This window comes from Melospiza georgiana, chromosome 17 (genome assembly GCF_028018845.1).
Source record: "Melospiza georgiana isolate bMelGeo1 chromosome 17, bMelGeo1.pri, whole genome shotgun sequence".
In the NCBI taxonomy this organism is placed as follows: domain Eukaryota; kingdom Metazoa; phylum Chordata; class Aves; order Passeriformes; family Passerellidae; genus Melospiza; species Melospiza georgiana.
In genome coordinates, this window is record NC_080446.1 from 13,839,388 (window position 1) to 13,854,135 (window position 14,748).

General features: G+C 42.5%; 1 protein-coding gene across 3 annotated transcripts in view; it reads right to left on the reverse strand.

The window, feature by feature from the left end:
- The window catches only part of ITCH (itchy E3 ubiquitin protein ligase), a 57,952-nt gene extending 46,017 nt beyond the window's left edge, over positions 1-11,935 (reverse strand). For all 3 annotated transcript variants that reach the window (XM_058036201.1, XM_058036200.1, XM_058036199.1), the window contains exon 1: positions 11,866-11,935. The gene's annotated coding sequence lies outside the window, so the exon portion shown is untranslated. The remainder of the gene's footprint in view (positions 1-11,865) is intronic.
- Between the last annotated feature and the right edge of the window lie 2,813 nt (positions 11,936-14,748).

Sequence of the window (14,748 nt, forward strand, 5' to 3'; positions counted from 1 at the left end):
TCATTCTGTGCATTAGAGAAAATCAGTGAAGCCCACTCTGTGCCACACTGAAGTGAAAAGTCCAGCTCCTGTGGGTGACTCTCCACATTCCTGCTACTGAAAAAACCAAATGACACTCCTTTCTTTGACAGAGCAAGAAGGATGATCCAAGACAGACTGATCAGTGTCATCTCAACCCCAGGGAGGTCAGGGAGCAAACTCTTGTAGGAGCCATTCCAAACATAATGTGGACAAGAAAGTGATTTGTGTTAGTCAGCATGGTTCTATAAAGAGGAAATAATGTCTGGCAGACCCAAGAGCTTTCTTTGAGAAGATGACTTGGTAGCTGGGACAACACTATGTCCTACAACACCCTCACAACAAGGGGATGAAGCAGGGGCCAGGCAGGACTAGGGGGAACTGCAAGCCTGGATGAAGGGCAAGGTTCCTGGGGCTGGGATCACTGCCCAGTTAGAACCCAGCCACTGGGTACAGACTTGACCAGCACTGTTTAAGTTCCCCATTTATGACCTGGACCCAGCTCATCCTCAGCAAATATGCTGATGGAACAAAAATTCCACATGGGGAAGTGCAAAGTTCTGTACGTGGGGAGAATAAATCCGTGAACCAGTAAAAGCTGGGGGGCAGCTGGACAGAAAACAACTCTGCAGAAGACACTGGTGCTGTTGTACATGAACCAGCAATGCTTCCTCACAGTAACAACAAATAAAAGGGGTGCCAGCATCCTGGATTAGGAAAAAGCATTACTTGCAGCATGAGAAAGGTGATCATTCTCTTTCATTGTAATTCTAGAATTAGCACCACTCTTTAGGTTCCCCAAATCAAGGGTGACACAGATGAACTGATGCGACACCAGCAAAGGGGTATAGAGACAATAAAGTGATTGGGAAGAGGCTGAGAAAGGCAGGATTGTTAAGCCTGGAAAGGAGAATGATCAGGAGGATCTAATCAGTGTGTATAAATACTTGAAGGGTTAAAAGGCTGAAGGCAGACTCTCCCTAGCAGTACTCAGGGATGGGACAATAGCCAGCAGGCACAAATTAAAATGCAGGAAATTCAGCCTAAAAACAGGGGATGGAGTAATTTTTTTTTTTCTGTGGGGTGGTTGAAGAGCAGAGAACTTGTCAGGAGAGGTTAAATCACCATTCTCAGAGCCATTCCAAACCTGACTGAACACATCACTGACCGCCCTAACCAGCCTCAGTCTAAGATGAATTTGGATCAGGCCATGTCCAGGAGTCCCTTCCAAATTCAGGTATTCTGTGATTCTTTCAGTTCCCTAAAACAACCTCAGTAATTCCTGTTGTACCTGTCCTGTTTTTGTTTTTGAGTCTCTGTCCTGTAGCAGATTCCTCCTCTAAAGAGATATCTATCAAGCTGGTCATGTAGGCTATTTTTTTCCCAAACTGAGGATCCCTTTCAGTGCTCAGTTATTAATACAGCTTAAGTTTTACCAGTTTGAATAGAAAGGCACAGATTGCATAAATCAGCATTGCACTTTCTTCAAGTTCAGTAATATTCATCTTGAACATCAAGATTTTAATTTCTACAGCTTTTCCTATGTCCTGCAGTAAAATTCAGTGCACAAGTCTGCACCAGGCATTTCTTCTCACTTTTAACAACCACTTCCATATCCCTTATTGCTGCTGTGTATTATAACAAACAGAGCAAAACAGCTGAATGAATTTCCTACATGTCCAACACTATGCAGACCCAAGTGTTAGCCAGCTCCAATTAATGACAATCAGGTTACATGAAACTGAAAAATATGCAAAAGTCAACTGGTTCAACTGTCCCAACATAAAGCTGTTACTTTATATTCACACTGGTCTCCTGGTTTATTTTCTTTTGCCCTAATAAGAAACCTCACAAAAATTTCACATATCACTGCCTTGGAACCTTTGCTATCCCATCATTATAACAACAACCTCAGAGATGAGAAAGTCATTAAATACCATAGGTGATACTCTGTTTATTCAAAAAGATATCATAATTTGTTGATGTTTTCACATTCATATTAACCTATATGGCTATTATTTACCCAAGCAAATCTGGACAGTTACCTGTATGTTGCTCCATATCTCCCCCATGCTTCTTTAAAGCTGCTGTCCTGGTACTTTCAGTAAAACTAATTACGCTCTTTTACCTAAAAAATATCCCATGTGTGACAAATTTAGGCAGGAGATTAAAGGATCCTCTAACAGTTTCTAAAAGCTTCTCCTAAGTGTCTATATAAATTAGTCCAAACTTCAGTGGGAGAGACTGGCACTGAAGTTTCACTTACGATACTAAAACTAAACAAACATGATGCTGTCAAAAAGCCCCACAATGTCAACACAGGTAACTTGATTTTGGAGGTATAATATAGCTGTCTTTCCCATCAATGGGCTCTTCTACCACTTCAGCCTGCTGATTTTCACACATCCACTGAATTTCCCTCATTTCCCAGTGCCTACATTTATCTTCCCTACCTCATTAGTACAGACATACCCACTCAGCATCACAGCTCACACTACTGCTTTAAGTTATTATCCAATTAAAAAGGTGGAAATAGTCAACCTTCATGAGCAAATTTCAGAAACTGCAGAACTTAATTTGATGCTTATGGGAAGAGATAAAAGACTGGTATCACTGGATATGTTAAGAGAACCACTTGAACTTTAACTTATTAGACACATTATTTTGTGACTTGTTATCAGAAAAAAAAATCCATGGTTTTTGTATTACAGCTATTTTTAAAAGTACTTCAAAGGCATTACTTTTGAAGTGTGCTCTGCCAGTTGATGGGGGTGATTTAAAGGACAGACACCAATGGAAAGAGTGGTCTTGTTTGACTATGAATATTAAGGCAACACAAATGTAAAATAATACATTCAATAAAACTACACTCTTGGCTTTAGCAACAAGCAAAAAGAAGCAAGGTAATGCACCTAATAATTGGTATAAGAGAGACAGGATAATGATTGAGAAGGATACATCACCAATTGCCCAAATACTCCAGCATCATCCAGGGCCCACAGTCACTGGGGAGCCCCATTTTGCAGGAAGGATCTGGAGAATTCTTCCTGGCAACTGGGAAAATCCCATGTGTGGCATTCACCCACAAGTGAGGTCTCCAAATTCCCTGAAAATGAGTTCAGTTTTTATAGGCCCAAATCAGCAAGTCAAAGTGACCTGATGATATTTTTAGCACAGAAACTCCTGGATCTGATGGCACACTTCCCAACCAGCAGGGGCCAGAGCTTGGCCAGAGCCCAGGCCTTGGCTGGGAGGGTTTTCCCCTAAAATTCCCTACAAACAAACCTCTATTCATGGCAGTTGGGAAAGTTTCTTAAAATGATACATTTCTTGCAGATAACTTCACAAGGTTCTAGAGAGCCAGCATAAGCATCTGTGTCATTTATTTTTAGCTAAATAACACTGATGGTGTTAGTCACATAATGCCCAGGGTTCATCTTTTAAGTCAACTCTGGCTGAGGCCTGCTGCTCAGGCCTAAGCACATCAAAGTGTCAATAAGAAACATTTTCTCTGCTCTAAAATAACACAGTAAAACAAAATATGAGGCCACCACCTTCTGTTTCACCATCCACTTTGCAGCTCTGGAACAAGTCCCTTCAGAAGCAGTTACACATTCAGTTATTAACAGAGGATTTCATAATCTCTGGCCATTAGTTTTACCTCTTATTTACAGCTCAGTGCTTGCTTCACATTATTTCCCCATTCCTTTCTCAGAGCTACATTTCATTATCAATGGCTTGTACACACACACCTAAACAAACCTGCAAAAAGCTTTTAACTCTGGGGAATGAAAAAAATCCGAAAGCTTGACCATTCAATTACCCAATTACCTGTAGTCATTACTAAGAATGACAACTTCAGCAGCCATTACAGTTGTTGTACATGTTTATATGGTTGTAAAATTGTACAGCTCTAATGTTTTTAAAAGTAGCTTCTGGAAAGACTGTTGTCTAACAGCAGAATGCCAACCCTGACCATCTCACCTGGAAGCCTCAAATGGAGCAGATGCAATTTCCAAAAGTACAATGCTGGTGTCTACATGAACCTTAACACAATTTTTCAGGATGTTCTGTGCAGGACTGTCCAGTACACAATGCACCTTGTTTTAAATATCCAACAGCACCAGTGAAGGTTTAATGAGCACAAAATTACCTCCCTGTGTGGGTATAGCAATGAAGAGAGCCCCAGACACACCTCCACTCCTTTGCTCCCAAGAACACAGATAAAAAGGCCTGTGGAGCATTCATGAGATACTGCCCATAAAAACTTGCTAAACAGATCATCACTGTAGGTACCTGAGCAATAAACGAAATCGAAACAGACTGCACAGCTCTGCAATTCAGCCTGGCAGGGTTCATCAAAGAAATGATGAATCATTCCCTACCACCAGCAACAAGCACATATCTGAAATGTGCTGATGACTTCAAATCTCTTGAAAAAGAAAGCTCTTTGTCACTTGCTGCTTGTACCTGCTTCAGCAAAGTAGATGGTTTAAGACAGTTCCTGTTGATTGACTCAGCTGTGGAAACAAGAACTGCTGTAGACAATGCACTGAAATTCTGACTACACATGCACTGCCCCCTAAGAAAAAAAAGCTGCTTCTCTGAGTATTCTTAAACAGTAGAATCAAAGAAACTAGAAGTGGAAAGTCAGTACTGGAACAAAATGAAATAATATTGCAGTGTGCAAAATTCAGTGTCGGCTGAAAATAAATGTTGCATTTTTCCAAGCTAAATTATTTATTACTAAAGTAAATCCAAAAAAATGTAATGGAAATTACAATTTCAGGGAGGGGAGAAAGTATTGAGATTATTTAAGTCAGCCCTGAGGTATCTGAAAGTCTGCTACGGGGCATTGTCTTTCCCAAAACCGCAAACTGCTGCAAGCAAAACCTTTCATTCCAGAGGAGTCATCTTCATGGTTTCTAACTTCAACAGAAGTCCCATACCTGCTCCTAGGAAGTTTTTACAAGTGACCAGATGGCAACATCAAAGTACAGCCATGGGTGGACAACAAGGCCATCCCAAAATCTGACTGCTTGCTAAATTCCAGCTCATGCCTCTCTGTAAAATAAAACAGAAACTATAGGAGAAAAGTGGCCTAGAATTGTACCAACACTTCCATTAAACTTGGGTTTTCTGAGGCTGCCCTAAGACTCCTTTAACCTTTATGAAAAGATAAAGCAGATGTCAGAAATCTTAATTCTTTCAACTAAAGTAATAAGCAAATTCCTTAAACAAAAGTTTCAGTCTTTACGTCCCAGATCTTCTATGTGAAAAACTGACAATTGCACATTAAATAAAAACAAAAAAACAAGATCATCTTCTAACAACAAACACCGACTGTATCCTTCAATTTCCAGGGACTTGCCTTACTGCTGGGATACAGCTGGAAGCCCACAGGTTGGTGAAGAAGCACAGGACTGGCTCCTAAACCAAAACCTGCAGGTGAACCAGAGGTAACTGCACCACTCGGATCAGCAGTGCAGCTCCTGAGCAGGGAAGATGGGGAATTCTCCTCCTGCAGCTGGATGCTGCCCAAGGAAGGCCCCCTTCCCCCTGACACTCCATTGTCACAGTCCTTCCCTATCTTTGTGCCAATTCTAGTCATAAACTGACATTCAAAAACCTGTTTAATCCAGGAAATCTTCAGAAAAAAAGGCCTGGGACCCCTGATAACTGTGAAACTGTGTATTTTTAAAAAACAAAATAGGCATGCTTTGCATGCCCTGGCAAAATATTCTATGCAAGGAGAGTAATTTATTGTGAACACACTGTATACCATACATCCACCCCTTCATGGCTGCCCTGGCCATACATCATGTGGAAAACCAAAATGGAACCCACACATTGGAGCACAAGAACAGGCTCAAAGGGTTATAACACTGTGCAATGACCACCTTAATCAGCAAAACATCCTTACAAACCTCGAGTCTGAACCACGTGAGGAGTACTGACAATTTTATTCTAAATTCTGTTCAGACACTTTATGTAGTTTGCATTACTGTGTGAGAGATTAGAAGTCATGAAGGCAGAAATGTAGAATATGAAGTATAGTTTGCTATTTTTAAAACAGGAAGTGAAATTCCAAAAAGCCAAGAAATCCCAGCTGTGACACAGACTCTTAGAATAAATCTCACCCCTATTATTACTGTGTCTAAGTCCCCTCCTCTGTCACCTCCCACATCAGCCACCCCTGACTATGAATTTCACTTTGTTGGTGTCTTCTCCACTCAAACTCAGAGTGCACTGGGCAGCTTCCAGCCTTGAAACAAACAGGCATTAGTCTGAAAATATTTCCACCTCTAATATCCCCCTCAGGACAGTGTTATTTTGTTCACATTGCAATACCCTCAGGACAGCATTATTTTGTTCACATCACAGATGTGAAAGCAAGATGTTGCTTTAATGTTTTTTACTTTAATAACTCCAACTCTCACCAGTGCCTTATATCTTGTAGTTCAGAGAGACTCAGGATGAGTGGAAAGGAAGGGAAAGCAGAAAAAAGTCATGATATGCCACACCACACCTCACAGGGCTATGTTTAAAACCTTTAAACCGTGGAGGATATCAAATAAACCACCAGCAATGTCAACAGGTCTCCACATAGAGCAAATCCACCTGCCCAAACCAGATTTCAGAACAGGAGTTAAACACCCTGATTCAGGGGGTGCACAGGAGAACAATGAGAACACCACTGCCTCACAACAGCTTTTTCATTGACCTGAACTCAATTTGGCTCAGGCACATGTTTAATAAATGCAGCATTGCTCTGGAAATTGGTCTTTTTAATATTCACAACATGCCTCATTGGTATAAGGCAAAAAAAAAAGATATTTTAAAATCTTTCTGGTAAACTCAATTTAACATGCACAAAGTGGAACATGGCAATTACATGCAGGATTACTGCCTGGGGATCCCAAGTTTTCCTCTGTATCTTCAGGTGATGAGCACTCAAATGGAATTAGAAATGTTACATGTGGTGAGTATTCCACCTGAAAACACAGGTGAGAGCTGTTTAGTGTGGAAACTTCTTTCAGGTAGAGTGAGGTGATCAAAGGGTCCTCCTTCAGCATTTCCCTCCTCTTTACCATTACCACTATACACATTATTTCCCTTCAGACAGCTGGAAAAAGAAACTGCTCTGAAGGCTTCATCATTGAAGACATCACAGGCACTGGGTCAATCACAGACATTTAAGAACCAAAGCAGCTTTGTGATCTTTGAACTGGTGTCTTTAATGTTCCTTCCAACCCAAACCATGCTGTGATCCTGATACAAAAAGCAAGTCAGTGTCACACATTTTTATCTCCTAAGCTCACAAATTCTCTTTTCTCTTATTTCCTTTATAAAGTGCCCTTCACATGCAGGATTGCCCAGGAAGTTTTAATCTGAATAGAAAGGAAAGGGTGTTAAGGTAAAACCTGGTGAAAATATGCAGCTCACCACTTTCACAGAAGTGAGCAAGCCTGGTTAAAGATTAGGCCAAATACATTACCATTTTATGAACATTTTTATATATTGCTCAGTACATTTCTTATCTAGCCTCTGAAATTGTATACTTACAGCAGCAGAAAATACACATGTACATATACAAGGCACATACACTTGTAGAGACAAGCCTTGAGAGAAATTAATCAGAGTGATCCACAGATCACTTAATTCAAGCTCTGATAAGCCAAAGTAAAAGGAAAAAACTTTAAAGATGAGGAATCCTTATACAGAACAAACTTGCTCCATCTATCCACTTTACAAATAGATGAAAAGAGCAACACTGACAGAGCAAAAACCTCAGGGTGTCAAAAAAGTAGAAGAGGAACATTCGGAGCAACAAGTCTTAATACATTCAAGTGTTTATGAAGCCAGTAGTGAATAAAATAAAAATCTGGATATCTGAGCTTTCTAACTGTTAAGCAAGACTAGTGATTGTTAATACACAATTAAAAGTTAGCCAGCACTGGGGACTGGGAAGGCACCCAGCATGGCTACTGACCAAAAGCATGTTAAAAATTAACACAACCCACTCTTTGTGTCTCAGTCCATCTCTTCAGCTTGCTCAGCATTAAGCTTTCCTTCACTTTTTCCACTGAATGAGGCAAAGCTAAAAAGGCTAGTAAGTTATGAATGACTTACCCAGGCAAAAGTTCCATCCCAATCACATGATACTGAAGGGATCAAAGAGCCTATTTTATTTTTCTGAAAATTAATTTGCTTCCAGTCACAATTTTTATATTCCTAATGGATATTTCACTGCAAATGGCTATTTATTTGATTAATTAATGAATAAATCAGAAGCAGATTGCAGGCCTGCCTTACCATGTCTTTTTCTGTTTCAAGATCACCTTAATCTTTCACTTGATCTTTCTCTTCCTTAGTAATAAACTTCAAAAAGATTACTAGTTATCCAGTTAATACTCAGAAAGAAAAAAACACGTGTAAAGGCTACCATTGAAAGAAAATTAGACCTATAAAGAACAGAAAACTGAGAACATGAAGATTTTATACAGACAGATAGCAACACTCCTCTTGAAAGTTCCAGCTTCCATATCATGGGCTAACAAATCCAGAACCTGCACATTTCAGGAAAAGAAAGGTAAGTCACCTAACTTTCATGTCCTGATTAGAAACAAGGTTCCACACAATCAAACTGGAGCAATCCACCTGAAGAGCACTGGCCTTTTCCTGCTGAGCCACAGCACCATTTGAGTCTGAGCTGCAGCTCCAGAACCAATGGTGTAAATGCAAACATGCCAGGAGTTCTGTGCCTGACTGAAACAATCGGCCTCTCCCAGCAGCAGAGCTGCAATAGCTTGGGCAGGTGGGTGGCAGGCAGGAATTATTGGTTCCTAAACAGGAGGACTAAAATAAAACTTTTTATTAAAACAAAACAAAACAAAACAAAACAAAACAAAACAAAAAAACAGCAGCAACATACTGTCAAGTTTGAAAAACTATTTGAATAACCAGCACAACAAGATGTGGTATCGTGTTTCCTCAGAGGGGAGAAAAAAACCTGCTGTGCTTTGGTATAGTAAAAGCAGAAATTCCAGGCATAACTTGAGAGCTGGTCATATGAAACAGGGCCCTGGCTTCTTCAAAACACTCTTTCCCAGTTTGTTGCAATACTTTCATTCCCATTATGTGTAATTTGCAATTCTTATGAAGAAAAATATCAATCTTTCAGCTCCAGCAACTCTGCACTACAGTAAAACCTGACTGTCAGTCACTTAGAGAAATTAACCAAGTCTCTATGGCTTTAGTCTTCTAAGAGAAGGATGAAGAACCTTTCTCTCACCAAAATGTGCACACAGAATTAGCTCAGCTAACAGTCCAACCAGGCCCAAGAAGGACTGCCTACAGTCTTTAAAAATACTCAAGTTACAAGACAGTAAAACTAAATATCTAGAATACTCCCAAGCTAGACTATAATCATGGCTTGTCTACTTCCCCTTTGAGGCAAGCACTCACTTCAAAATGCTTCTGCAGCTGGGCAAAGTACAAAGCAAGGAACTGTGGCCAGCAGTCCTCTGGGTGATGCACACACCTCCACTTTCCTCAGTTGTGAGGGAATAAAGAAATTCCTGCAATTACATGTGAGTACAGCAGAATGACAAAAACTAGAACATTACATGAGCATAACTGGACACCCAAACAGAAAAGCTTGAAAATAAACTCCCAGAAGTGTCATCATTACCATGTGCAAGGGGTTTTTCTTCTACTCTCACCCTGCAGACTCTTTTCCTTGCTTTTAAGAAACCAAATTGGTTTTATTGCTTGAAAAGTACTTCACTATGGCTGAATATATTTATCACTTTGTTTAAACAGCTTAAACTCACAAGAGATGTTTATTTAGATGCTATCATTGACCAATACTGATAATGCTGCTCACAAACATCTTATCTCTTTCACATGATGTAAAATAGAATAAAATTACTTTGTAAATCTCTCATGAAACATTTTTCAAGCAGTCTATGACAAGCTCTCTTAAAAAAAATTATAAATTTAATCTCCTCAAGACAAACACCATGGTACTTTACTGCCTTTATTCCTATTACCTTGTGTTGTAGTTTTCCCCAAATCATTTTGAAACTTAAAAACAAAGAAATAAGATAACTCATGTTTCAGGTCAGCTTCACAACAGAAGAAACAGAACTTTAGGAAGGGAGAGAAAATTGAAGGAAGAAAAAGAGGTGATGCTGCTTAACTAATAAATTCATATAAATAATCTTCTCTCAATCTCTCTTAAGCCCTAAAATAACTTTAATCTGTAAGAAGCTTTCAAAGTTAGCACTCAGAAGTCTCAGTTATTTTCCACTCTCAAATTATCTCTCACATCTACTGTTGTTGTTTTACAGACAAGAAAACTCACTTTGGGTCTGAATGCTAGATGTTATTCCAAAGATCATTTGGAGGTGAATGCATTCAGTGCAGTGATTGAATGTCAGCTAAATCGCAACTAAGAATGCACAGTCCACATTTAAACAGCTGTAGTGAATAGCAGCGTAATTGTAATTAAATTACAACTGCTTTGGACTTTCACTTCATAAAAACAGAAAAGAATTTTACTGTTTTTTTCAAACAATACATTTTTAAGCATTAAAATCCTCAGAACCAAAGATGGCCTGTGATTCATGTTTCATTCTTAAACGCCTGTGCCTTTTCTCAGGTAAATACAAGCAACTGCTGGATCTACTGGCACTCCCTCAGCACAGAATGCCTTCTTCCAAATACCAGTCCAGATTTCTCTCCACTTCTCTTCAAAAAGGTTGACAGGCAGGGTAGCAGAGACCGAGCAAAACAATGAGAAACTCACGACAATAAGCAGCAATATATTGGGGAAAGACAGTCTGAAATACGCTGGTTTCTGACTTCTTCAAGTCTAACTAAGCTATAAAGGTAAGTTTTGCTGGGAGTATTTCCTTAAACATCAAGGGTAAAGGCTGCCACAACACAGGTATCCCAAACGCTACACCTGCCCCTTTCTCTGCATCACACACAGATCAGAAGGTCTTCTGACAATTTAACATCACAAATTACGGCAATTAAAACAAGCTGAATTCTCGATTATTAGAGCAAATTAGAGAAACCCATCCTCGAACATCTTTGTCTGCTTTTATCTCGACAGCAGTGGCACACAAGGTCAAAGAAAACCGGCGTGGGAGCGGAGGAGTTAACAGCCAGAACTTGTCCATGTTTCCAAAATAGAGCGGTGGCACCAACGATGCCATTCTGCCGTGTTTACAAGAAGGAACAGTTCGGGATAAACCTCTGGCTGTGGTCACGCTTTATCGCTAGGGCACATTCCTCCAATGTCCGGCTGTACCCGGCCGAGATTAAAACACCGAAGCCCCGCACACCTGGAAGGAGCCCCAGGACAGGGGGGACACCCACGGGGGAAGGAGGCTGTGCTGGAAGGGCTGCGGAAAGCACAGCCCTGAAGGGAGCGAGCCTGCGAGAGGGCGAAGGTTTAGGGGCAGATCCTGGCGACCAGGAACAGGGAGAGGCTGGCGGGGTCCGGCCGGGCAGGGACGCGACACTGCCGGGGACGGCTGAGGAAACACTCGGAACTGGAGGCACCGGGGTGCGGGCAGGCGCCCCCGGCAGCCGCGGAGGGGCGGCGGGGCCGGACAGCGCGGGGGTCCCGGGATCGCCGCCCGCGTCACGGGGAGGGAGCGGTGCTGCCCCGCTCCTGGAGCTGCCCCACGGGGCCCGGGGGTACAGAGCGGCGGGTCCGCCCTCAGCGAGCCCCTCCGGATCCGGGCCCTATCGCGGGGTTCCCGCGCCCCCCCGCAGGGTCCCGTCCCCAGCGCTACCCCCGTGCCCCCTGTCCGGCCCCGCTCCGCTCACCGGCCGCGGCTCCCCCGTCCCTCAGGTCCAAGATGGCAGCGCGGCCCGCCCGGCCTCCGGCAGCGACTTAGCAAAGTCGGGCGCGACGTGCGCAGGCGCCGAGTCCCCCGGCTGCAGAGCAAGGACCACAGCTCCCAGCGTGCACCGCGCCAGGCACTGCGCATGCTCGGCGCTGGCCACGGGGTCGAGAGGCAGGGCGAGGCCGTGAGGGACCGTGAGGGGCCGTGAGATGGAGGGTGATGGGCAGAGTTCCATATCCTCTGGAGCCAGTCTGGGGGCTGGGAGTGCTCATCCGGGGAAGAGAAGGCTCCAGGGACAACTTAGAGCGCCTTGCAGTGCCTAAATGGGCTCCGAGGGAGCTGGAGAGGGACTTTGAGCAAGGGCCTGGAGTGACAGGACAAGGGGCAATGGCTTCCCGCTGCCAGAGGGCAGGATTAGATGGAATATTGAGAATAAATTCTTCCCTATAAGGGTGCTGAGGCCCTGGCATAGGTGCCCAGAGAAACTGTGGCTGCCCCTGGATCCCTGGAAATGTCCAAGGCAAGGTTGGACAGGGCTTGGAGCAGTCTGGGACCGTGGAAGGTGTCCCTGCCCATGGCAGGGGATGGAATGAGATCTTTAAGGTCCCTTCCAGCCCAAATCATTCCATGAATCTATGATTCTTTAAACAGAGCATATATATATATAAATGTGTGTGTGTACACATACACTACAGTAAAAATCTTGGATCATCAGCCCTGAGGGCTCAGCTGGTACAAGAGCACCTTGAGGAAGCCACGACCACCCCTGGCCCACGTTACTGCAGTGACAGCAGCAATGGGAAATCCCTGAGAGCACAGAGGGAATCCTGGCTAACAGGAGTCTGTAACAGTCAAGGAGCTGGGACATCGCTGCTGTCACTGTGGGCTTTTGGACACAAAATAAAGCCCTTTTGTGACCATGTTCACAGGGGTTCTTGGATGAGGCAAGAGACGAGAATGTTGACTCTATGATCAGAAAGCTTGATTTATTATTTTATAATATATATATGACATTATAACTACACTAAAAAGAAAAAGAAAAGGTTTCTTCAAAGCTAGCTAAGCTAAGAATAGAAAAGAGTGATAACAAAAGGCAGCTCTCTTGGACTCTGCCTGAGATAGCTCTGTCTTGATTGGCCATTAATTATAAACATTCAAGATGGGCCAATCACAGGTGGACCTGTTGCATTCTACAGCAGCAGATAATAATTGTTTACATTCTGTTTCTGAAACTGCAGCTTCTCTGAAGGGAGAAAAATCTCACGAAAAAGATTTTTTCACAAAAGATGTCTGTGACACCCTTTGAAAATAAAATAACTTCTGTGATTTTAAAGTATTTATTGCAGGTGCTTAAGCCACTGATATTATTTAACCTTTACATAAAGTCTTTCTTGTTTCAAGTGTGTTTTTTCTTAACCTGAATGCACTATTGCATAAGTGAATGTACAGAAATTACAATACGCTATTTTTGACAGTGAGGAATGAGACCTTCTAGGCTCTGAAATCAGAGGAAAGAATACCCAATATTCAGAGAGTAGGAGAATATCCTCAATAATTCTTCAGAAAAATTACATACTTTACAAGTGCAAAGTTTAGCATTTTCTTACATCTGGCAGGGATGTGAAGATCCCTCTTGTCTTCCACACATAAACTCCAATAAGATCTCACAGCCACAATTAAGTGACTGTTTCTGTTGATAAGGCTTAAGCAAGAAAACAGCTCCTACTGTTTCCCTGACAGACCAACACACACGTTTCGATGGCAATCAGCCATCTGTGGTTCTGACTGACCAAGGTGCATGTGCACATCACTTCAGGCACAGAAATCACTTTAATTCCAGCACAGGACAACATGTATTGCTCAGCTAGAGGCTGAGTATGGAAAAATCAGGAGCCTGTGGCTTTGTCAGAGGGAATTCATGGGAAGCAAATTTGGAGCCAAGGTTACAGCCCAGTGTAAGGACAAGCAAATTGATCAGCTGAAATAAGGTCTGGAGGGTTTTTTATTTTCTCTAAACATTTTCTATGCACCTTTAAGTTTTTATGTTCCTTTAGAGATATTTTACCATGTACATATATTTCCATAGTTAATGTTCTATTCCAATTAATAATGATAAAAATGGGTTCTACAAGCCTTGCTTAGCAGAGATTTCTGTCTCGTGCATCACCTGCATAAGCAGTGGTCTCTTGTCCAGTTCCTGTCCTGGCCAGTGACGCTCTGGCTGACTGCAGCTGGAGTTCCACATCTGCCCAGCTGGGCATCCTTTGCAGTGGGTTTGTTGTCTCCCAGCTGGCACATAATGTTGGGGAAGATAAAACAGGAAAGCCTTATCAATATGATTGCCTGGCAAAAGATTTTGAGAATATGGAAACTATAAGCGAGATTGAAATGAAAGCAAGCTTTGAGATACCAAGCCTTAATTGTTCTGTTTTCCAGAACAACTGGAAAACAATGGTGTGGCCAGCTGAAGGTGATCCCCTTTTGATCAAACAACACCCTCTGCTTGCAGGCAGGCCCAAGGGTCAGAGCAGACCCCACTGGGTTGGCAGAAGGGGCCCAAAGAGGAGTTTTTAGGGTTTCAGATGTAACACAGTATGGTAATGTAATGATTCTTATAGGCTGTATGTAAATGCTCTTGGATTTGTATTTTGTACTAGATTGGCTAGTGAAAATTAGAATATTCAGCACAGAAGAAGATTTATGGTATTGTAACGGGAACTTCGCTCTCTCACCCTCTCACCCTCTCTCCCCCTCTCCTCTCTCAGCCTGCTCTGAGCTGTGTCTGGCAGCTCCCAGCAGGGCCCTGCCCCCAGGCCCTTTGCAATAAACCCCAAGTTCCAGCCCTGGCTGCAGAGATCTCTCG